This window comes from Carcharodon carcharias, chromosome 21, assembly GCF_017639515.1.
Source record: "Carcharodon carcharias isolate sCarCar2 chromosome 21, sCarCar2.pri, whole genome shotgun sequence".
NCBI lineage: Eukaryota > Metazoa > Chordata > Chondrichthyes > Lamniformes > Lamnidae > Carcharodon > Carcharodon carcharias.
Window position 1 is genome coordinate 36,839,516 of NC_054487.1, and position 25,550 is coordinate 36,865,065.

Below are 25,550 nucleotides of genomic sequence, written 5' to 3' on the forward strand. Positions count from 1 at the left end.
GATGGAGTCCTTACAGGAAGCGGGGTGTGAGGAGCTGTAGTCAAGGTAGCTGTGGGAGTCGGTAGGCTTGTAATGGATATTGGTGAACAGTCTATCACCAGAGATTGAGACAGCGAGGTCAAGGAAGAAGGGAAGGGAAGTGTCAGAGATGGACCACGTGAAAATGATGGAGGGGTGGAGATTGGAAGCACAATTAATAAATTTTTCCAAGTCCTGACGAGAGCACGAAGCAGCACCGAAGTAATCATCGATGTACCGGAGAAAGAGTTGTGGAAGGGGGCTGGAGTAGGACTGGAACAAGGAATGTTCCACATACCCCATAAAGAGACAAGCATAGCTGGGGCCCATGCGGGTACCCATAGCCACACCTTTTATTTGGAGGAAGTGAGAGGAGTTGGAGAAATTGTTGTGTGAGAACAAGTTCAGCCAGACGGAGGAGAGTAGTGGTGGATGGGGATTGTTCGGGGCTCTGTTCGAGGAAGAAGCTAAGGGCCCTCAGACCATCCTGGTAGGGGATGGAGGTGTAGAGGGATTGGATGTCCATGGTGAAGAGGAAGTGGTTGGGGCCAGGGAACTGGAAATTGTTGATGTGACGTAAGGTGTCAGAGGAATCACGGATGTAGGTGGGAAGGGACTGGACAAGGTGAGAGAGAAGGGAGTCAAGATAATGAGAGATGAGTTCTGTGGGGCAGGAGCAAGCTGACATGATCGGTCTACCGGGACAGTTCTGTTTGTGGATTTTGGGTAGGAGGTAGAAGCGGGCCGTCCGAGGTTGGGCAACTATCAGGTTGGAAGCTGTGGGAGGAAGAACCCCAGAGGAGATGAGGTCAGTGACAGTCCTGGAAACAATGGCTTGATGTTCAGTGGTGGGGTCATGGTCCAGAGAGAGGTAGGAGGAAGTGTCTGTGAGTTGACGCTTAGCCTCCGCGAAGTAGAGGTCAGTGCGCCAGACAACAACAGCACCACCCTTGTCAGCGGGTTTGATGACGATGTCCGGGTTGGACCTGAGAGAATGGAGTGCAGTAAGTTCAGCGAGAGAGAGATTAGAATGGGTGAGAGGAGCAGAGAAATTGAGACGACTAATGTCGCGCCGACAGTTCTCAATGAAAAGATCAAGAGAAGGTAAGAATCCAGAGGGAGGGGTCCAGGTGGAGGGAGAATATTGGAGGTGGGTGAAAGGATCCGTTGAACTGGGAGAGGACTCCTGCCCAAAGAAGTGAGCCCGGAGACGAAGACGGCGGAAGAAGAGTTCAGCATCGTGCCGAGCCCGAAATTCATTAAGGTGAGGGCGTAGGGGTATGAAACTAGGTCAGGGGGTATAGTGAATACAAGGCTGGGGCTGGGATTGGAAGATGGGGTGGGGACGGAGGGACAGGCAGGGGTGGAGGGTCCTAGATGGGTGTTGGTATCGATGAGTTGTTGGAGCTTGCGTTCCTTAGCACTTGAGAGAAAGAGAAAAAGTTTCTTATTGAGGCGTCGCGTGAGACGAAGAATAAAATGAAACTGGGGGCACGCGCAGCTTTGAAAAAGGATACGGCGGTGCTGCTGGAGGGAGAGGTCGAGTGTGCTCATATGGCGGCGCATGGCACTGAGTGTGGATCTCAGGATGCGACGGGAACAGCAGTCCGAGAAACGTTTTCTAGTGACAATACTCTGCCACCGCTTCCCTGTAAACTAATGGGAAGGACATAGAGAAACAAATTTGTGAGGGAATTAGAGGTACTAGAATCATAGAGTAGTTATAATGGGGGACTTATTATCCAAATAATTTTGACATACGGAAGCAAATGTTGGGTGATCAATGAAGCAATGCAAAATTGAGGCTGCAGAGTTGTGGTTTTTGAGGTGAATAATGAAGGTATTTTGGAGACAAGTCATGTCACAATGAAGAGGCGTGAGTAAAATCTGAGACCAGAAGAACTCTGCTGACCAAGATCAGGAAGAAACAGTTGTAATTTCTTGGGCTCGTATTAAATTGTGATTTCGATTCTGATGGGAACGACTGAGGTGTAAACTGGATGAAGGTACAACCAACGAAGATGATCCACACTTTCGGAGCAAGATTAACATGAAAGTCCATGCTCGCCAATGACCTCTTAGATCATTGTAGCTGAAAAGAGAGACTGGGATCGTGGTGGTGTAAAGTGCAACGGGGGTCTATTGTTCCCAGTACTGAGGAAAATTTTCTGCAGCGTGTTTCCAGTCCAGTGAGAAAGTAGGCATTGCTAGACCTGGTTCTTGGGAATAAGCTGGCCCAAATGGATCATGTGTCAGTAGGAGAACATTGAGGGGACAGTGATCATTGCGCCATAGGGTTCAGGTTGATTGGAAAAGGGCAAAGAACAATCCAGAGTAAGAATAATTAATTTGGGGGAAAGCCAACTTCAATGAGTTAAGAGCAGACCTAGGTCAAATAATTTGAAGTCAAAGATTGGCAGGAAAATTGGTAGCTGTACAATGGGCTACTTGCAGAAAAAAGGTTTGGGCACAATCGCGGTATATTTCCTCCAAAAGGGAGATGCAGGGCAAACAAATCCAGAGCTTCTAATTGACGAAAGAATTTAAAATAAAGGAGAAAGAGTGTTTATGACACATCAAATAGAAAATATGATTGAGAAGCAGTAACATAAGCGCAGGAGCATTCGGTGCCTCAAGCTTGCTCCGCCATTCAATTAGTATGTGGCTGAGCATCTAAACGCCACTTCCCTGCGCTATCCCCGTATCCCTTGATGTCACTGATATCCAGAAATTTATCTTTTTCTATCTTGCAACATGTTCAATGATTAAGCTTTTGACAGCCTTCTGGGGTAGAGAATTCCAAAGCTTCACCACCCTCTGAGTGAAGGGATTCCTCCTCACTCAGTCTTAAATGGCCAGCCCCTTATTCTGAGACTCTGGTGAGTCTAGAATCAGGGGACAATCCGGGAAACTTTTTATCCACATCTACCATGTCATGCCCTGTAAGAATTTTGAAGGTCTCAATGAGATCACTTCTTGTTCTTCAAAACTCTAGTGAATATAGGCCCAGTTTCTGCAATCTCTCCTTAAGACAATCCCACCATTCCAGCCTGGTGAACCTCAGTTGCACTCCCTCTATGGCAAGTGTATCCTTCCTTTGATAAGACCAAAACTACGCAATATGCTGGGTGTGGTCTCACCAAGGTGCTATACAATTGCAGCAAGACATCTTTACTCTTGTGCACAAATCACCTTGCAATGGCTAACATACTGTTTTACCCCCATGCTAGCTTTTGGTGACTCATGACCAAGGACACCCAGGTCCCTTTGTTAATATGGCAATGATCTTGTTAAAACCAATTGGTAGTTACAGGTGATGGGCATTAATTATCCCAATTGAATAGAATAAAAAGGTACAGCTGGAACACTTTGGGTGAAAGCTACTAGGAAGTTAGTAGCACTGAGGAGTTGGCTTGTAAATAAACCAGCTTTAACCAAGAGACCTGCCTGGATTAATTCTTCCAGCACAACCTCTTATTATGAGTAACATGGTAGCAGAGGATGAACTTTAAGCTTTGCTGATTGATTGCTGTATATAAAGCTTTCTGTCTCAGTCTTCTGAGGGAAAAGAAGTGTCCTGTTGCTAACAATTTAAGTTACGGAATGGCGGAAGGACAGTGCAAAATTGCAACCTTTAACTATCTACCAATATTTTCTGACTCTGAACCTTATCAGCAATGGAAGACTGAAGTTGAAATGTGGACCCAGGTTACTGCTATACCCCAGAAGAAGCAAGGTATGGCTTTGGCATTATCATTACCAGCCAAAAGTAAATAAGTAAAGTATTTTCAAAGTGGGAAGTGGATGATTTGGATCATAGAGAGGCATTAAACTGTCTGATACAATTTTTGGATAAGTTCTACAAAAAGGATGAGTTATTGGAAGTGTATGAAGCTTAGACGACCTTTTGATAGGTTTAGGAAATCAGATGATCAGTCCATGGAAGAATATATCATGGATTTTGATAAATGGTACAGGGGAGTATAGAGATTTGAACTTGAAATTCCAGAATCAGTATTGGCATTTAAATTACTTGACTGTGCTCGTATTTCCCATGTTGATAGTCTTTTAGTACTAATGGGTTCAGTTCTGGGGGAAAGAATCTCTTAGATCAAATGGCTGTTGCTCAAAAAAAATTTCTGGGGAAACAGTCGTTCCCTGCCATTCTTTTAGCAAATACAAACAACTATGCTATAAAACAAAGGATAGAGGATTCAGTGGTGACCGAATTTCGTAGCCGACCAAATATTAGATGAAGATTCTGGCTGGTAAAAGTAGGGAAAATCCCAAGATATTCTATAAGTATATCAATGGGAAGAGGATAACCAGGGAAAGAGTAGGGCCCATAAGGGGGCAATCTATGGGTGGAGCCAGAGGACATCACTAGAGTGTTGAATGTATACTTCACATCCGTCTTCACCTAAGAGAATGATGAAGGTATCGAACTCGGGGAGAGAGACTGCAGGGTTCTTAAGCAAATTGATATAGGGAGTGACAAGGTATTGGAGGTGTTGGCAGGCTTAAAAATCTCCAGGTCCGGATGATTTGTGTCCCAGACTGCTGAGGGAGGCAAGGGAGGAGATCGCAGGGGCTCTGACCCAAATTTTTAATTCTTCTTTGGCCACGGGGGAGGTGCCAGAGGACTGGAGAACAGCTAATGTGGTTCCGCTATTTAAGAAGGGTTGTAGAGATAAGCCAGGGAACTACAGGCCAGTGAGTCTCGTGTCAGTGGTAGGGAAACTGTTGGAGAAAATTCTAAGGGAGAGAATCTATCTCTACTTGGAGAGGCAAGGTTTGATCAGGGATAGTCAGCATAGCTTTATCAGAGGGAGGTCATGGTCATGCCTAACAAATTTGATTGAATTTTTTGAGGAGGTGACCAGGTGTGTAGATGAGGATAGTGCAGTTGATGTGGTTTACATGGATTTCAGGAAAGCCTTTGACAAGGTTCCACGTAGGAGACTTATAAAGAAGGCAAATACACATGGGATACAGGATATTTAGACAAGGTGGATTCAAAATTGGCTTAGTTGTAGGAGACAGAGGGTGATGACAGAAGGATGCTTTAGTGACTGGAAGCCAGTATCCAGTGGCGTACCACAGGGATCTGTGCTGGGTTCCCTATTATTTGTTATTTATATAAATGACTTAGATGACTATGAGGGGGGTAGGATTAGTAAGTTTGCGGATGACACAAAGATTGGCCGTGTGGTTAACAGTGAGGTTGAGTATCTTGGCTACAGGAAGATATGGACAGGATGGTCAAATGGGCAGATAAGTGGCAGATGGAATTTAACCCTGAAAAGTGTAAGGTGATACACTTTGGAAGGAGTAGTTTGATGACGTATTCAGTGAACGGCATGACATTAAGAAGTTCTGAGGAACAAAGGGACCTTTGTGTGTGTCCACAGACCTCTGAAGGCAGAGGGGCATGTTTGGGGTGGTGAAAAAGGCATATGGGACACTTGCCTTTATCAATCGAGACATAGATTACAAAAGTAGGGAGGTCATGTTGGAGTTGAATAGAACCTTGGTGAGGCCACAGCTGGAGTACTGTGTGCAGTTCTGCTTGCCACTGAAAAGGGTACTCCCTCCAATCCAGCAACTACCACATAGGCCAGTTGAAGCGAAGTTACAATCCCCGATCACATAGAGACCACAGAGACTCGGGCTTCCTTTAACCGGTTTTATTCAAGCGTATGCAAGGGAGCTGCAATCATTCCTAAGAATGAAGAATCCCAGGTTGATTACATTTCATTACTTTTGTACTTTTGTACTTTTTCTTATCACAATACATTTGAGTACATTTGAATATATTCAATCGGTAACCGGCACACAGGTATCATGTTAAAACTATCCTATTGAGTACATAAACATGTGATTTTGCTCACCATTTATTCTAAAGGGTGTATACATAATTATATTATCCAATCAAAATTAAAACACAAACGCAAAGTCCTTGGTTCTCACAACTCAGGACTGTTTGTGTTTCATCTTTGTCCATGTATGTCCTCCCATATCTAAGCTAACCATCTGCCCTGTCCCTATCTGAGAGAGGAGTATACCTAATCTAACTTTGTTTTATCTCCAGTCCAGCCTAAAGGCTTCAACGCACCATTGCACCATTTGAATGGTTCTGCCTGTGCCTGGACATTAGCTCATCTCTTGAAACTGTGCAAATCTCACAAAACTCAAAGCCCCTTTGTGTGCAATGTCCATCTGCTTACCCTCAGCTGTCAATAGATCTAGCATCCATGGCTGCTTGGAGATTTTAAGTATGTTCAGCAAATTCTTACTGTGTGCTTTTTAGTATTTTTAATTTTCCCCCAACAGCCACATTATTGGAAGGATGTGATTGCACTGGAGGGAGTGCAGAGGAGATTCACCAGGATGTTAAATGGGATGAAACATTTAAGTTATGAAGAGAGGTTGGATAGACTTGGGTTGTTTTTGTTGGAGCAGAGAAGACTGAGGAGTGACCTGACCGAGGTGTACAAGATAATGAGGGGCATGGACAGGGTGGATAGGGAACAGCTGTTGCCCTTAGTTGAAGGGTCAGTCACAAGGGGACATAAGCTCAAGGTGAGGGGCAGGAGGTTTAGGAGGGGATGTGAGGAAAAACCTTTTTACCCAGAGGGTGGTGACGGTCTGGAATGCGCTGCCTGGGAGGGTGGTGGAGGTGGGTTGCCTCACATCCTTTAAAAAGTACCTGGATGAGCACTTGGCATGTCACAACATTCAAGGCTATGGGGCAAGTTCTGGTAAATGGGATTAGGTAGGTAAGTTAGGTGTTTCTCACGTGTCGGTGCAGACTCGATGGGCCGAAGGGCCTCTTCTGCACTGAGATTCTGTGATTCCAATACAAAGATGGGGTTAATGACAAGGTCTGAAAATTGTCGTAACTCCAGCCAATTTGAGAATCGGGACAAAAAACATGCCTGAGATGGTGACCCAAAAAATGCACGAGGAATGGTTAATCGGTGTTTGTGGTGTGATTCCCAGTATCATTAAGCAATGAACTTCCCACAGCGAAGAAATCGTGTTTTTGAAGTGACCCACGAGACAGATTTATCTGAAACTGAAAATGATAGTGACTGCCATGATGGAATTCTGTTGATCACCAAGTTTGAATCCAGTGATGAGTATCTTGATGGTAGATACCTTCAACTGTGCAGTTCTAGACAGTAGGTGCACTTCTACGGTGTGCGGCATGGACTGGCTTAACTGCTATCTGGAGTGTCGCGATGCGGTAGACTGGCGGAAGATCAAGGAGTATGAAAGTTCTACCTGCTTCTGGTTCGGAGATGACAATACATTAACATCCTCCAAATGGGTGGTCCTCCCTTGTAAGATAGCAGGGATCAATCTATTTATCAGTACTGATGTGGTTTCTAGTGAGATACCGCTATTGTTGAGTCGATCTGAGATGATGGCTCAGATGACACTAGATATGAAGAATGATAGAGCAGTCATGTTTGGGAAAAATGTGGATCTCTAACTTAACTCGGTCAGGCCGTTACTGCTTGCCACTAAGGAAGCCTGCGATCTCTTATCAAGAAGTTCATGAAGCCTTGTTAACTGCTCAGAACGAGAATTTTGTGGAAAAAAATATGATTGTTTGCAAATTACATAGTTTGCACATCTGGTGCCACAGAAACTGAAGACTCCGCCTTGAGATGTGAGAGTGGTCAATAAAGAATATGATGATCTTATTGAACGAGTCAGTGTGAAATTTGCCTTAAATATTGTAAGACACCACCGTGACCTGTTATGAGCTTGCCAGTAGCCAGGGAGTTTAACGATGCAGTGGCAATGGACTTGTAAGTTTGGGACAAGGATAGGGGTATCTTTTTACTTCACTTCATAGATATGGCAACTAGATTTAGTCTATCCACTGTGATACATAGTAAGGACAAAAGGAGCATTGTCAATAAGGTCATGGAGAAATGGGTAGGAACAGGATTAGGAACACCAATGAAGTTCCTTACAGATAATGGTGGGGAATTTGCCAATGAGGAATTTTGAGATATGTGCGAAAATTTAATCATTGTTATGCACACTACAGCTGAGAGCCCTTTTAGTAATGGTCTTTGTGAAAGAAGCCATGCAGTAATGGATGACATGTTACATAAAATATTAGCTGATCAACCAGGTTGTAAACTGCAAATGGCGTTAGCATGGGTGGTGCATGCAAAGAACTCTCTGCAAATGGCTGGGGGGGTACAGTCCATATCAGTTGTAATACGGAAGGAATCCAAAGTTACCTTCGGTGTTGTCAGATGCTCCCCTGCTCTAGAAGGGACTAGCATTAGCTCCACTTTTCTGCTCATCTGAACGCTTTGCATGCGGGCAGAAAAGTTTTCATTTAAAGCTGAGGTTTCGGAGAAAATTCGGTGGGCCCTACAGCATCATATAAGACCATCAGGAATACAATTTTGGCAAGGAGACATGGTATATTATTAAAGGGAAGGCCAGAAAGAGTGGAAAGGACCTGGCAAGGTAATTAGGGAGTGATGGGAAAGTAGTAATTGTGCCACACGGTAATCAAACTGTTAGGGTACATTCTTCACGGTTAATTGCTACTGACTATACCTTTACAGGTTCTGAACAGAACATAGAACGCGAGGAGGCACCATGCACTTAACATATGCTGGGTAGTTATGAGAAGCAGACAATGGCAGATACAGGGTTGACTGACTATGAACAAAGTAATACTGACGTACAGGCCAATGCTATTCGTCGAAAAGGGCAACTACCCAAAGTGGGAACAAAGATAACATACGTGCCAGAAGGGACCAGTATGTGGAGGGATGCCTCCTTCATAGGGAGTGCAAGAAATGACACTGGTAAATACAAACGTTGGCTAAATATGTGGGATGAAGGACAGGAGACAACCTATCGATTGGCAAACCGAGGTCGAGATGTGGAAACTCAAAGCGCAGTATGAGTTCTGACAGTGGGCCAGAAAGTGGCCGTGGCCCTAGAAAAAGATCACGGACTTGCGAACGGAGTTCTGGTCACATGGGAGGACGATCATATAGTAGCAGTCCAGAAAGGGAGAGGAATGTGAGTAGAGGCCGTAGCTTAACAAAGAAGACTAGAGAGCAAGCTAGCAGTCTCGATAGAAATAGATAGAAGTCCTTATGACAGAGATTCTAGTAGCTGTTAATAAATTGGAAAGTAAGTAGATAAAGGAAGCCAAATGGGAAAGAGTTAAAGTTGGAAGGAATTCGGAGTATATTCTGAAACACCTGACAGAGGACAGCCTGCTTTATCCCTCAGATGGATCTGTACAGATAAGGTACTCCCAGACCAAAGGCCAATGCGAGATTAGTAGCCCGAGGCTATGCAGAGAGACTAGGAGATCAGGATGTCAGAGTGGACTCGCCTACTGCGGGGAAAGTGCAAATCGATTGATATAAAGGTTGTATTTTTACAGGGGGAGAAGTTTCAAAGGGAAGTTTTTATTTTTAAACCACCCAAAGAAGCCAGGGATGTAGAAGGAAAACTATGGAAATTGATGTGTGTTTATGGGTTGAATGATGCATCAAGAGTATGGTGTTTTTCTGTGAGGCCTGTCTTGTTGAAAATAGGTTGCATTCAGTTAAAGACAGACCCCGCGATGTTCTATTAGTACCATAAGGAGAAACTAGCTGGGATCTTTATCATGCAAGTTGATGATTTCCTGTGGGGAGGATCTGTAGAACTTGAACAATGAGTAGTTGAGAAGATAAAGAAGGAATTCCAGGTTGGAAGTCAGGCTTCTGGGGCCTTTAAATACATAGGTTTAGATATTAAGCAGAGCAAGTTAGGAGTGACATTGAATCAACAAGCTTATCTAGAAAATGTTAATTATATCCCAATAAGTCATGGTAGATCCTCACAAAAAGAGGATCAAGCTACCAAGGAAGAAATGGAACAGTTGAGAAGTTTGATTAGGCAGTTGAACTGGTTGTGCGCTCAGACTAGGCCTGACCCTAGTTATGATGTGCTGGAGCTGAGTATCATGATGAAACATGCGACAGTTGAGCAAGTTCTGAGAGCAAATAAAACAGTTTTTAAAAAAAAAAATTAAATTCTGAGAGATGTGTGATCCAGAAGAGATGAGGTTGGTTGTTTTTTAGTGATGCTTCACATGCCAGTATTGCAGATGGGTACTTGAGCACAACAGGGTGCATCATATTCTTGGTGGGAGAGAATGATAAATATTGCCCGCTGGCTTGAGAGGCCAAGAAAATAAGGGTAGTGAAAAGCACCTTAGCTTCTGAAACTTTATCCTTAGTAGAGGCATTAGATATGGGGGTTTACTTGTCCAATATATTGACAAATATTATATAAGGAGCAATGTGGGAAAGGTTTGCCCGTAGAATGTTATGTTGATAACCGGTCTCTTTGGGACTACGTTCATTCCACAAAAAGTGTCTCGGGAAAAAGAGTATGAATAGGCCTAGCCAGCATAAAGGGGATGTTAGAAAGATAAGAGAATCTCTAAGATAAAATGGATTGGTGCAAGTTTTACTGTTTTACTGTCAGACTTTTACAAAAAGAAGTGCCTGCTCTAAAAAAATTAAGTGTTGGAAGAGTCTTATGATGCAATGAAAAAATTGTTTTTGTTTTATAATCTTGTGTATTTATGTGGCAAAAGAAATTTGGGAATTATAGACGTGGAAGTTTGTGACATTATTTCCATCTGTTTGTTGAAAATAGTGTTCAAGTTTTTAGTTTTAATTTGAAAAAGAAAAGGGAATCTGTTAATATGGCAATCACCTTGTTAAAACCAGTTGGTAGTTAAACAGGTGATGGACATTAATTATCCCAACTGAACAGAATAAAATGGTACAGCTGGAACACTTTGGGTGGAAGCTACTAGAAAGGCTAGCACTGAGCAGTTGTCTTGGAAATAAACCAGCTTTAACCAAGAGACCTGCCTGGATTAATTCTTCCACCACAACCTCTTGTATTGTGAGTAACGTCTTTGGCCCTCAACACTTCACAACCTCATCATTTAAGAAATATTCTGCCTTTGTTTTTTCTACCAAAGTGGATAAACTCTTATTTTTTGCCCATTAACTTAGCCTGTCCAAATCCCCTTGAAGCCTTCTTGCACCCTTCTCACAACTTACATTCCCACCTAGTTTATTATCAGCAAATTTGTAAATATTTGGTCCCCACATCCAAATCATTTATATAGATGGTGCTTGGACTACAGCTGTTCACAGATACAGTACCCCACTAGTAACAGCCTGCCATCCTGAGAATGATCCATTTATCCCTACTGTTTTCTGTCTGTTAATCAATTCTCAATCTGTTCTGGTACATTACCCCAAATCCCATGTGCTCCAATTTTGTTTATAAACCTCCTGTGTGGGACCTTATCAAAAGTCTTTTGAAAATTCAAATACATCACATCCATTGGTTCTCCTGTATATCTATGGTACAAGCAACATCCTCAAAAAAAAACTCCTAACAGGTTTGTCAACCATGATTTCCCTTTCATAGATCGACATTGACTCTGCCAATCATATTATTGTTTTCTAGTTACCACAGCCTCTATTATAGATTCTAACATTTTCCCTACTATTGATGCCAAAATAACAGGTCTGTAGCTTAGTTTTCTCTCTCCATCCCTTCTTAAATAGTGAGGTTACATTTGCTGCGTTCCAGTCAGCAAGAATCTTTTTAGAACCTATAGAATTTTGCAAGATAACCACCAATGCATCCACTATCTCTATAGCCACCACGGTCAACAATCTGGGTTGTAGCTCATCAGGTCCAGGAGATTTATCAACCTTCAATCCAATTAATTTTTCCAGTATTACCTCTTTGATTTCTTTTAGTTCGTCATCTTCAAAAGCCCCTTCGTCCCCGAGTATTTCTAGGAAATTTCTTCTGTATTTTCCTCTGTGAAGACAGACACAAAGTAATTGTTTAGTTTCTCTGCCATTTCCCTGTTCTCTATTATAAATTCTCCTGTCTCCGCCTGTAATAGACTCACATTTATACTTGCTAATATTTTCCTTTTCATAATGGAAATATGTTTTTACAATCTGTCTTTGCTTCTTGCTAGTTTGCATTTCATTTTTTTAACCAGCTTTTGGTGCTCCTTTGCTGAATTCTAAGTTGCTTCCAACCCTTGAGCTTACCACTTTTTTTTGGCAACCTTAAAGCCACTTCCTTTGTTCTAAAGCAATCTATAACTTTTAATTGCAGTTGATTCAACTTTCCTTTTGGGCTTTTGTTTCTTAGAGGAAATATATTCATTGTAGACCACTTAATACTTTAAATGCTAGCCATTGCCTGTCTACTGTCAAATTCTTAGTGTATTTCTCAATCTGTCATAGCCAACTTGCCCCTCATATCTTCATAGTTTCTATTGTTCAGATTTTAGACCCTAGTTTCAGAATGAACTCTTACTTTCAAACTCAGAATTTTACACTATCATATCATTGTCACTATTTCCTAAAGGCTCCTTTACAATGAGGTTATTAATTAGCCCTTTCTCATTACATAATACTAAATCTAAAATAGCCCGATCCCTAGTTGGTTCTTCAATGTACTGCTCCAGAAAGCCATTGCTACACACTCCAGGAATTCATCCCCGGCAGAATTGATGCTAATTAGGTTTACCTAGCCTATATGTAAATTGAAATTACCCATGTTACATGCTGCTCTAATTTCCTGATTTATATTGTGCCCAACATTACAATTACAATTTAGTGTGCTATAAACAACCCCCAGCAATGTTTGCTGCCCCTTGCTATTTCCTAGTTCCATCTAAGATCCCCTCTCACAAAGGTACTGATCTTGTCCCTTATTAACAGTACTACTCCGCCTCCTTGTCCTTTTTGCCAGTGCTTCCTAAATGACGAATATCCTTGAATATTCAGTTTCCAGCCTTGGTCGCCTTGTAACCACATTTCCGTAATGGCAAGTAAATCATACCCATTTACCTCTGTGCCTTCAAAACATCTACTGCTGAAAATGAATTTGAATAGAGTGCTCTTAACTTTGTCTTTTTAACATTATTCTGTATTCTGATCCTATTTGGTGCTTGACTTCACTTTGTCTGCCTTCTAATTTCACTTACTACTTTTCTACTTGTTACCAGTTTTGCCTCCCTCCAATCTGAGCCCCCTCTCAGGTTCCCACTCCCTTGCCAATCTAACTTAATCTCACTTAACAGCACTAGCAAATTTCCCTGCGAGGATGTTATTCTCAGTCCTGCTAAGACGCAGCGTGTATTCCTTGTACAAGTCCCACCTGCCCCAGAACTGGTCCCAATACCTCAAAAATCTGATGCCCCCTCTCCTACACCAATCGCCCAATCCTCCTATTCCTAGGCTATCACTAGCACATGGCACTGGGAGTAATTCTGAGATTAGTCTTTTTGAGGTCCTGTTTTTTAATTTCTTTCCAACTCCCTAAAATCTGCTTCGAGGACCTCGCTCTTCTTTCTGCCTATATCGTTGGTCCCAATGTGGATCATGGCGTCTGGCTATTCATCCTCCCCCAGAAGAATGCTCTGTGGCTGCCCTGTGACATCTCTGCCTCTGGCACCAGGGAGGCAACATAACCTTGGAGTCACATATATGACCATAGAAAAGCCCGTCTGTTCCCCAACTAATGAATTCCCTATTGCTATTGCTCTTCCACTCTTCTTTCTCCCCACCTGTGCAAACTGAGCCATCAATGGTGCCATAGACCTGGTTGTTGCTGCACTCCTCTGAGGGATCATCACTCTACTAGTATCCAAAATGGAAAACCGGTTAGCGAGTGAGGTCACCTTGGGACTTCTGCACTTCTTGGCTGATTCTCTTAGACTGCCTGGTGGTCGTCACCTGTTCTCTCTTTACTTGCATGCTCCTAACCTGTGGTGTGATCATCTCCCTAAACGTGCTATCTCTACCTTGCGGATGCACCACAACGACTCCAGCCACTGCTCGAATTTTGAAACCTGGAGCTCAAGCTTCTGCAGATATGTTTGTCTAGAACACATGGTGCATTCATGGACTTCCCATGTACACAGGATGCACATTACGCTTGACTGATCTGCCCCTGCCATTCCTTAACTTTACTATTAAGTAACATAATTTACTAGTTACTCACCAATCAGCTTCTTTCTCTGCATTTGAGTACGAACCAAATACTGGAGGCTGAAAAAGATAGAAAAGGAAAGGCGCACCCCCTTCCCCTCTTCACTGACCCACTCACTCACCAAACTCCCAGTTGCTCTATCAAGTGCAAATAAGAGAAGTAAGGAGGGAGTATGAAGAGAGACTTGCATCCAGCATAAAAGGGAATCCCAAAGTTGTCTTTAGATATATAAAAAAAAGTGGTAAAAGGAGAAGTAGGGTTGACTAGGGTCCAAAAAAGGATTTATGGATGGAGGCAGAGGACATAGCTAGGTATAAATGAATATTTTTCAGCTGTCTTTACTAAGAAAGATGATGCTGCCCAGGCTATGGTGAAAGAGGAGATAATTCTGACATGAGAAGGGTTTAGAATTGATGAGGTATTGGATAGGCTGTTTATACTTAAAGTTGGTAAGGCACCTGGACCGATGAAATGCATCCACAGATACTTAGGGAAGTGAGATTGGAAATTGTGGAGGAAGTTGCCATAATGCTTCAGTCATCTTTCAACTCGTTGGGCCGGAGGACTGATGACTTGCAAACATCATACCCTTGTTCAAAAAACGATATAAAGCTAAACCAATAACTACAGACCAGTCAATTTAACTTGTAGAAATAGTAATTCAGGACAAAATTAATACTCGTGGACAAGGAAAGCCAGCATGGATTTCTTAAGGGAAAATAGTGTTTAACTAGCTTGCTGGAGTTTTTGAAGAGCTAACAGGGGATGATGACGGCAATGCTGTTGATGTGGTGTACATGGATTTTCAAAAGGCATTTGATATAATGTTGCACAACAGACTTGAGTAAAGTTATAACTCATGGAATAAAAAGGACATTGGCAACATGACTATGAAATTGGCTGAGTGATAGGAAACAGTAGTGGTTAATGGATGATTTTTGGCCTGGGGGGAGATGTGCAGTGGAGCTCCCAGGGTCTTACTGCAATATATAAGCAGATGAAGTTCAATGCAGAGAAATGTAAAGTGATTTGTTTCAGTAGGAAGAACATGGAGAAACCAGTATAAAATAAAGGGTATAATTTGAAAGGGGGTTCAGGAGCAGAGGGACCTGCGTGCATAAGTGGCAGGACAGGTTGCGAGAAAGCATTAAATAAAGCATTCAGTATCCTTGGCTTTAATAGGGGTATAGGGTACAGAGCAAGGAGGTTATGCTGAACTTGTATAAGATGCTAGTTTGTCCTCAACTGGAGTTTGCATCCAGTTTTGGGCAATGTGCTTTAGGAAGGATGTGTAGATATTGGGGAGAGTGCAGAAAAGATTCGCAAGGATGGTTCCAGAGATGAGGAACTTCAGTCATGAAGTTGGATTAGAGAAGTTAGGGCTCTTCTCCTTGAAGAGAAGAAGGCTGAGAGGAGATTTGACAGAGATATTCAAAGTCATGAGGGGTCTGGACAGAGAGGGAGAAACTGTTCCCACTTGTGAAAGGATCAAGTGAGAGGGCACAGATTTAAAATGATTGGCAAAAGTGACATGAAAAACTTTTTCACGCAAGTGGTTAAGCTCTTAAATGCCCTGCCTGAGTGTGGTGGTGGCAGGTTCAATCGAAGCATTCAAAAGAGAATTAGATTGAAAATCTGGAAATGAAGAATGTACAAGATTGCAGGGAGAAGACAGGGGAATGGCACTAGGCAAATTATGCAGACACAATGGGCCAAATGGCTGCTTTCTGTGTTGTGACTGTTCTGTGATTCTGTCATTGGGAAAAAGCTAGAACCAATTTAATTGTAGCAGGACATTTAGTAAACCGTCAACATGGTTTTGTGAAAGGGAAATAGTGTTTGACAAAATTATTAGATTTCTTTTGAGGAAGTTACGAGCAGGGTGGATGATGTGGTACAGCAGATGTAGTGTATTTGGATTTCCAAAAGGTGCTACATAAAAAGTTACCACACGAGATAAGAGCATATGGCAAGGCTTCCTAAACTGTGGGTCGTGATCCCAATGGACTTGGAGGATGAGATTTTTGGGGTTGTGAGCTCTGAGGCAACAATGGCCTCTGAGGCAACAATGGCCTCTGAGGAGCTCGGACTGAGTTCTAACAGCGGAGAGACCCTTTTAGATCCTTGTGCCTTTTTTAATATAGGTGGATATGCCCTTATGTACAGATGAGGCCTGATTGCTGCTGCAAAAAAGCCTGTGAAAAGGTAGGTGTTTTTTTTTTTGAAGAAACCCTTCAATTTAAACATATCCCACAATGCTGAAATTCTCCCTCAGCCTCAATTTGGGAAGCATTAACGTGGTGTTGGGGGAGGTAATATATTAGCATGGGTAGAGGATTTGGCTACAGTTAGGATAAATGGGCCACTTTCAGTTGGCAAACTGTAATTAGTGGAGTGCTGCAGGGATCAGGGGAGACGGTAGCATAGTGGCATTGTCATTGGACTAGTAATCCAGAGAACCTGGGGACCAGGTTCGAACCCGCCATGGCAGATCTGTAATTGAAAGTCTAATGGTGACCATGAAACCATTGTCAACTGTTGTAAAAACCCAATGGTTCACTAATGTCCTTGAGGGAAGGAATTCTGTCTTCCTTACCTGATCTGGCCCAAATGTGACTCCAGACCCACAGCAATGTGGTTGACTCTTAAATGCCCCCTGAAATGGCCTAGTAAGTCACTCGGTTGTATCAGACCACTACAAAGCCATAAAAAGGAATGAAACCGGATGGACCACCTGGCATCAACCTAGGCACTGTCAACCCAGCAAAGTCCTCCTTACTAACATCTGGGGCCGAGTGCCAAAATTGGGAGAACTCTCCCACAGACTAGTCAAGCAACAGCCTGACAGTCATCCTTACAGAATCGTATCTTACAGATAACGCCCCAGACACCACCATCCTGTCCCACCCGCAGGACAGACCCAGCAGAGGTGGCAGCACAGTGGGAGTTGCCCTGGGAGTCCTCAACATCGACTTCAGACCCCATGAAGAACATGGCATCAGGTCAAACATGGGCAAGGAAACCTAGTTCTGTCGAAGGGTCATGAGGACTCGAAACGTCAACTCTTTTCTTCTCTGCCGATGCTGCCAGACCTGCTGAGTTTTTCCAGGTAATTCTGTTTTTGTTAAGGAAACCTCTTGCTGATTACCACGTACTGCCCTCCCTCAGCTAATGAATCAGTGCTCCCCCATGTTGAACACCACTTGGAGGAAGCGCTAAGGGCAAGGGTGCAGAATGTACTCTGGGGGTCTTCAATGTCCATCACCAAGAGTGGCTCAGTAGCGCCACTACTGACCGAACTGGCCGAGGACATAGCTGCTAGACGGGGCCTGTGGCAAGTGGTGAGAGAATCAACAAGAGGGAAAAACATACTTGACTTCATCCTCACCAACCTGCTTACCGCAGATGCAGCTGCCCATGACGTTATCGGTAAAAGTGATTACCGCACAGTCATTGTGGAGACTAAGTCCTGCCTTCACATCGTGTTGTGTGGCACTACCACCGTGATTTTGAACAGATCTAGCTACTCAAGACTGAGCATTCATGAGCAGCAGTAGCAACAGAATTGTACTTGAACACAATCTGTAACCTCATGGCCCAGCATGTCCCCGACTCTGCCATTACCATCAAGCCAGGGGATCAACCCTGGTTCAATGAAGAGTGCAGGAAGGGATGCCAGGAGCAGCACCAGGCATTCCTAAAAAATGAGGTGCCAGCCTGGTGAAGCTATAACACAGGTCTACTTGTGTGCCAAACAGCATAAGCAGCATGATAGACAGAGCTAAACAATCCCACAACCAATGAATAGATCTAAACTCTGCAGTCCTGCCACATCCAGTCGTGAATGCTGGTGGACAATTAAACAACTCACTGGAGGAGGAGGAGGCTCCACAAATATCCCCATCTTTAATAATGGAGGAGTCCAGCACATCAGTGCAAAAGATAAATGAATGATCTATCTCGGTGTCCTTCAGAGGTCCCCAGCATCACAGATGCCAGTCTTCAACTAATTCAATTCACTCCACATGATATCAAGAAATGGGTGAAGGCACTGGTGCTCCAGAACTTGCTGTGCCCCTAGCTAAGCTGTTCCAGTAAAGCTACAATGCTGGTATCTACCCTGCTATGTGGAAAATTGCCCAGGTATGCCCTGTACAACCGACCAATTATTGTCCCATCACTCTACTCTCGATCATCAGTGCTATCAAGTGGCGCTTGCTTAGCAATAATCTACTCACTGGCCTCCAGTTTGGGTTCAGCCAGGGCCACTCAGCTCGTTACCTCATGACATCCTTGGTCCAAACATGGATAAAAGAGCTGAACTTGAGGTGAGGTGAGAGAGTGACTGCCCTTGACATCAAGGCAGCATTTGACTGAGTGTGGCATCAAGGAGCCTTAGCAAAACTGGAGTCAATAAGAATCGGGGGAAAATTCTGCACTGGTTGGAGACATACCCAGCACAAAGGAAGATGGTTGTGGTTGTTGGAGGTTAATCATCTCAGCCACATGACACCACTGCAGGAATTCCTCAGGGTAGTGTCCTAGGCCCAAGCATCTTCAGCTGCTTCATCAATGACCTTCCCATTATCATAAGGTCAGAAGTGGGGATGTTTGCTGATGATTGCACAATGTTTAGCATCATTCGTGACAACTTGAATACTGAAGCAGCCCATGTCCAAATGCAACAAAACCTGGACAATATCCAAGCTTGTGTGGCGTGAATGTTACTTGCCACTTGTCAGCCCAAGTGTCAGGCAATGACCAAGAGAGAATCCGACCATCACCCCTTGATGTTCAATGGTATTAGCATCACCAAATCCTCCACTATCAACACCCTGAGGGTTTACCATTGACCAGAAACTGAACTGGACTAGCCGTATAAATACTGTGGCTACAAGAGCAGGTCAGAGGCTAGGAATTGTGTGTCGAGTAACTCCTCTCCTGATTCCCCAAAGCCTGTTCACCGTCTACAAGGCACAAGTCAGGAATGCAGTGGAATACTCCTCACTTGCCTGGATGAGTGCAGCTCCCATAACGCTCGAAGTTTGACACCGTCCAGGACAAAGCAGTCCACTTGATTGGCACTGTATCCACAAACATTCACTCCCTCTACCATGTAAGCACAGTAGCAGCAGTGTATACCATCTACAAGATGCACTGCAGGAATTCACCAAAGCTCCTTCACCATCACCTTCCAAACCCACGACCACTACCATTTAGAAGGACAAGGGCAGCAGATAGATGGGAAGACCACCACCTGGAATTTCCCCTCCAAATCACTCACCAACCTGACTTAGAAATATATCGCCGTTACTTCACTATTGCTGGGTCAAAATACTGGAACACCCTTCCTAACAGCACTGAGTGTACCTACAGCACACAAACTGCAGCAGTTCAAGAAGGCAGCTCACCACCATATTCCCAAGGGCAACTAGGAATGGGCAATAAATGCTGGCCCAGCCAGCAAAGCCCACATCCTGTGAATGAATTTTTAAAAAATCATCAGTGCTGCCACTTCAACAACTTGATCTATATTAATGACTTGGATGAAGCAACCAACTGTTTTGTAGCCAAATTTGCTGATATGAAGATAGGTAGCTATAAATGTATGTGATAAGCAAAGGGGCAAAAATTTGGCAGATTGAATATAATGTGGGGAAATGTGAGGTTGTCCATTTTAGTCGGATGAATAGAAAAGCGGGGTATTATTTAAATAGAGAGAGATTGCAGAATAAATGGTACAGAGGAACTTGGGTGTGTTGTACATGAATCTCAAAGTCAGCATGTTAGTAAAGCAAGTAAGAAAACATTGGAATGTTGGCCTTTGCAAGGGGGAATGGATTTTAAAAGCAAGGAAGTCTTGCAACATCTGTACATGGCATTGAAGAGACTGCACCAGGTTCTGACTGCAGTTTTGGTCACCTTACTTCAGGAGGGATATACTTGAATTGGAGGCAGTTCAGAGAAGAATTCACTAGGCTGATTCCTGGGATGAAAGGGTATCTTTGAGGAAAGGTTGGACACGTTGGGCCTATACTCATTGGAGTGTAGAGGAATGAGGTGTGATCTCATTGAAACACAAGCTGCTGAGGGCCCTTCACAGGGTAGATGCTAAGAGGGTGCTTCCCCTCTTGGGAGAATCTAGAACTAGGGGGCACAGTTTCAAATAAGGGGACTCTCATTTAAGACTGCGATGAGGACTTTCTTCTCCAAGGGTTTGTCAGTGTTTGGAACTCTCTTCCCCGGCAAGCAGTTAAAGCTGGGTCAGTCAAGGCAAAGTTAGACAGATTTTTGATTGACAAGGAAGTCAGAGGTTAAGGGGGACAGGCAGGAAAATGGAATTAAGGCCGCATCAAATCAAGTATGATCGTATTGACCAGTGGAGCAGGCTCGAGGGGCAGAATGGCCTACTTTTTTATGTTCTTATGTTCATCCTTTGGCAATTACTTAGGGTTTGTTTACCAGATTCTCAGCAGGAGTTTGCATTCATCTTAGTTTTGGATTGAATTATTAAGTATAAGTTTTACTCCTAAAACATATGAATCATGAAATCAGATATTTTGTGACAAAAGAAAATAATTATTAAAATTGCATTAGAATATAAAACCTCTTGGAGGATATATGTACAAATTGGAATGCTTTTGCCCTAATAAAATGACATCCTCTGAACTTCCAGAATCCATAATCTATTGGAAATTAAGTGCCTATCTTTGACTTATCCCCTAAGTAGGCCATTTAACCCTATCAGCTATTCCACCATTCATTGAGACTGTAGGTGATCTGCAACCAAGCTGCTTACATCCAAGTTAGCTTCATGTCTCTTAATACCTTTTGACTACAAAAAATTATCTGTCTCTAATTTAATATTAACAATAGACTCGGCATCAATTGCCATTATGGAAGAGAGTTCCAAGCTTCTATCACTTTGTTTCTTAATTTGTATTGTGAAAGGCTTGACTCTAATTTTTAGACCATGCAACTGAGTCCTAGAATTCCCAACCAGCAGAAATGGTTTCTTCATCTTACCCTATCTGCCCCCTTGAGATCACCTTTTACCTTCTAAATTCAAGGGATACAACTCTAGTTTGTGCAATTGCTTCTCATAATTGAACCCTATCTCCTGAAACTGCTCAGGTCCTAGATGTGGTCTGACAGGGCTTTGTTCTGAAGCATAGCTTCTAATCCTTTGTATTCTATCCTCTAGGCATCAAGACCAGCATTTATACAATGAACAGTTGAAGCCCCAAAACACTTGTGGGACACCACTAGTTGCGACCTGCCAATTACCCAGGTTATCTCTCCTGCCAATCTCTTAACCAGGTCAGTAATTTGCTTGCTATTCCATGAACTTCAACTTTGGCCTTAATCTCTGAGGGACTTTATCAAATGCCTTCTTGACGTGCATATAAATATAACATAGACATAGACATTCTAGTGTCCACTACTTCAGTCACCTGTTCAAAAAATTTGATTAGATGAGTGAAGCATGACCACCTCTTTATAAATCTGTGATGGCTTTCACTGATAAGCTGAATTTTCAAGATGTTCAGTCACCCTATCCTTAACTATTGACTCTAGCAATTTCCTGACAACAGATGTTAGGCGAACTAGTCTGTAATTCTCTAGATTCCTCTCACCTTTCTTGGCAGTGTGACATGCCCACATTTCCAGTCTAAAGGAGCCATTACTTTCTTCTTTACTGTTATTTTGCTGGCATTAATTTTGAAGATTCAATGTTAGTTTGCTCCCAAGGTCTGACATGCTGACCTCTTCCTCGACTCTAAATGCTAATGCAAAGTAATTATTCAACATGTCTACCATTTCCTTATTTTCATCGATGGTATCACTTTTCAAGGGGCCACATTGCTCCTGGCCACCCTCTATTTCCTAATATAATTGTGGCGTGCATTTTTTTTGTTGATTTTGATATCCTTTTCTTTACAGCACTATCAGTTTTGCAGCTCTTTGTATTTGTCCCATTGGCTGCTTTTCACATTTTTGTATTTTTTTCTTTTAGTTTTATATTGGCTTTTACAAAGCTCTTGCCCTTGAGGAGTATAAACAAGTTCTTTTGCGCACATTGTTTTCAATACCTCCCACTTACCTTCTGTTATTTAATCCGCTTTATTGTGGACAGTCTGTTTCATCCCACTGAAGTCATCCTTGCCTGAACCTAGTATCCTAGTAGCTGCTTTGTGTTTCTCCCTTTCAAACACAACATTGAATTGGATCATATTAGAATCACTATCAGATGATTCTCTGCTCTGTTAGGCTGTTAACTAAATGTGAATGGTTACTAAATCTAATATTGTAATTCCTTGCTTAACTGTGCAGTTGTGTTGCTGAAAAGTGAAACTTCAAAATAATTTTGAGTGAATTGGATTACAGCTAATGTAAAAGCTGTAGTTGGCTTCTGTAGGACCTTTCTCATTAGAAAAAAATTCAAACATATCCTGTAAATTGAAATACTGTACATTCCTACATTCCTAAATTCCTATATTTGTTAATGAAATAATGTTAAAAATCAGATAAATTCAAAACTATTTTAAATGCTAATTCTTTTTACTTGCCTCCTGCCGGCTGCTTCGTTCTCCAGTTTGCCAAACCTCCTGTCTGCTGCCAGCCCCTCCCAAACGTTCACTGTGAGCAAGGGCTTGAAAGAAGTCGGTGAGTGAGGGAGAAAGAGGAGCTGAGCGGGAAGAATTGATGAGTGGGTGAGACCACTCCAAAATGACAGTGATTAAATCATGTGACACTACACCAGCCCCGGCATGAAGCAATGCTAAATTGGAAGTTCCGACGCCAGGTGTGCATGCTGGTCCCATTATTTGCAACGCTAAAGTGGAATGACGCTGAATGAAGCATCTTAAAACGGGAGCTTAGCATGACGCCTTGTTGGTTCTAATGCACGTTGTTGCAGAAAACTTTCTCGGACACACAAGAAATTCACTATTTTTCTGATGCGCTAGTCAGTTTATCCCAATCTATATGAAAGTTAAAATTCCCCATTAAAATCTGCTTTTGCTACATGCTTGTCTAATCTCTGCATTTATACCATCTACTTATTCACAGCTGCTACCAGCTGTTAGCCATGATCTAATTGAATGGCAGAGCAGGCTTGATTGGCCAAATGGCCTATTCCTCCTATTCTGCCTGATGGCTTGCAGAGGAGTAACAGCCCTCCTCTCTGCTAACCACACCAGCTAACCAAACCTTTTGTTTCTGAGACCCCTCTCAGATTTTGGACAGAAAGAGAGTGGTTTTGCTAGGCTTTGACCTTATTGCATACATCCTTGGTCCAAACATGCATAAAAGAGTTGAACTTGAGGTGAGAGAGTGACTTCCCTTGACATCAAGGCAGCATTTGACTGAGTGTGGCATCAAGGAGCCTTAGCAAAACTGGAGTCAATAAGAATCGGGGAAAATTCTGCAATGGTTGGAGTCATACCCAGCACAAAGGAAGATGGTTGTGGTTGTTGGAGGTTAATCATCTCAGCCACATGACACCACTGCAGGAATTCCTCAGGGTAGTGTCCTAGGCCCAAGCATCTTCAGCTGCTTCATCAATGACCTTCCAATTATCATAAGGTCAGAAGTGGGGATGTTTGCTGATGATGTTTGCTGATGATTGCACAATGTTCAGCATTCATGATCCTCAGATTGTGAAGCAGTCCGTGTCCATATGCAGCAAGACCTGGACTATATTCAGAGTTGGGCTGATAAGTGACAACATTCGCGCTGCACCAAGTGCCAGGCAATGACCACCTGAGAGAATCTAACCATCCCCTCCTCCCTTCTGACATTCAGTGGCATCACCATTGTTGAATCTTGCACTATCAGCATCCTGGGAGTTACCATTAACCTAAAACTGAACTGGATCAGCCATATAAATACTGTAGCTATAAAAGCAGGCCAAAGGCTGGGAATCCTGTGGAGAGCAACTCACCTCCTGACTCCCCAAAGCTGTCTACCAGAGGGTTATGGAATATTCGCCACTTGCCTGGATGAATGCAGCCTCCAACAACACTCAAGAAGCTCAGCACCATCCAGAACAAAGCAGCCCACTTGACTGGCACTCCGTCCACCGCCTTAAATATTCACTCCCTCCACCACCGATGCACAGTGGCAACAGTGTGTACCTTCTGCAAGATGCACTGCAGCAACTTTCCAAGGCTCATTTGACAGCACCTAGAAGGACAAAGAGCAGCAGTTACATGGGAAGACCACCATTTTCCCTTTCCAAGTCGCATACCATCCTGATTTGGAAATTGCTGTTCTTTCACTGGGTCAAAACCCTGGAACTCCCTTCCTAACAGAACTTTGGGTGTTCCTACAGCACGGACTGCAATAGTTCAACAAGGTGGCTGACTACCACCTTCTCAGAGGCAATTATGGGTGGGCAACAAATGCTGGTCTAGCCGGTGATGCCCAAATCACAGTAACGAATAAAAAAAATGATCTGTGGACAGATGCTCAGCTGCTCCTGCCTTTGTTTTCAGCTGTGAACATGTTTCACCTTATCTGTAAATCTTAATCTGGGCCCCAGGTCTTCGTAGTAACCAAACATCAGAGGCATGTTGTTGTGCAGAGCTCGTAGCAGATCTATTCTACCGTAAATTAAAAAAAGTCCAAAACATAATCACCTTATAAAACTTTGCATTCATAACAATTCCTACGTCAGTGTGTGTGTGGCTCAGGTAACAATCCAAAGGTTGATGTTGGTGTGTTGCAATTAACTTGGTGCCTGAGTTGCTGTGACAACATGCCTTTTTACATTCATGTTGTAGGCTATGAGTGGTGATGGTCAGGGCTCCAATGTTCTTTTGATTACATGGCTGACCAGGAATATCTCCAGCTTTTGCTGTCCACCATTGTCGTGTGTTGGAAGCATTTGCATGTTGATGCTTGACCTGTTTAGCTACATTATGTAGCCCCCTTCATCAGCCATCAAGTCCTGGTGAGACTTGAACCTGGAGCTTCTGCTCACTATGCAGCAAACAACCTCATGCCAGAGTTTATAATCCTTTAATTTAGTTCCTAATTCCGGTATTTCTCCCTGTTGCTAATTCCAACATGGATTAGAGTGACTGGGTCCTCTCACGCCTCCCCCTCCTTTTAAGTCAGTTTGAGATGTCCTTCACCCTCACTGGGTCAACAGCAAACCGTCTGGGACTTTCAATCCTACAAAAAATGCTTTCCCTAATTATTGAATCATCTACAGCTACCACATTATGCTTGCCTTCCTGATCTTCCTCTTTCTTTGGACAGTTTCATGCTCCAGGGTTCCATGGCCTGCATTCTTGCTCTTCTTTCAACAAGTTTCATCATATTCGCACATTTACAAGAAAGAGAAAAAATGGCCCAACCATGGCTAACAAATTAAGAATAACATTAGATCCAAAGACGAGTCATATAAAGTTGCTAGAAAATATAGCAAG

At 43.0% G+C, this 25,550-nt stretch overlaps 1 protein-coding gene across 2 annotated transcripts in view; it reads left to right on the top strand.

The window, feature by feature from the left end:
• The window catches only part of LOC121293302, a 97,986-nt gene that overhangs the window by 22,314 nt on the left and 50,122 nt on the right, over positions 1 to 25,550 (top strand). Inside the window, exons 2-3 of one of the 2 annotated variants that reach the window (XR_005946484.1) lie at positions 21,317 to 21,432; positions 22,709 to 22,848. The gene's annotated coding sequence lies outside the window, so the exon portion shown is untranslated. Of the gene's footprint in view, positions 1 to 21,316; positions 21,433 to 22,708; positions 22,849 to 25,550 lie in introns of those variants that run through there. The other variant, XR_005946483.1, reaches the window with a different exon arrangement.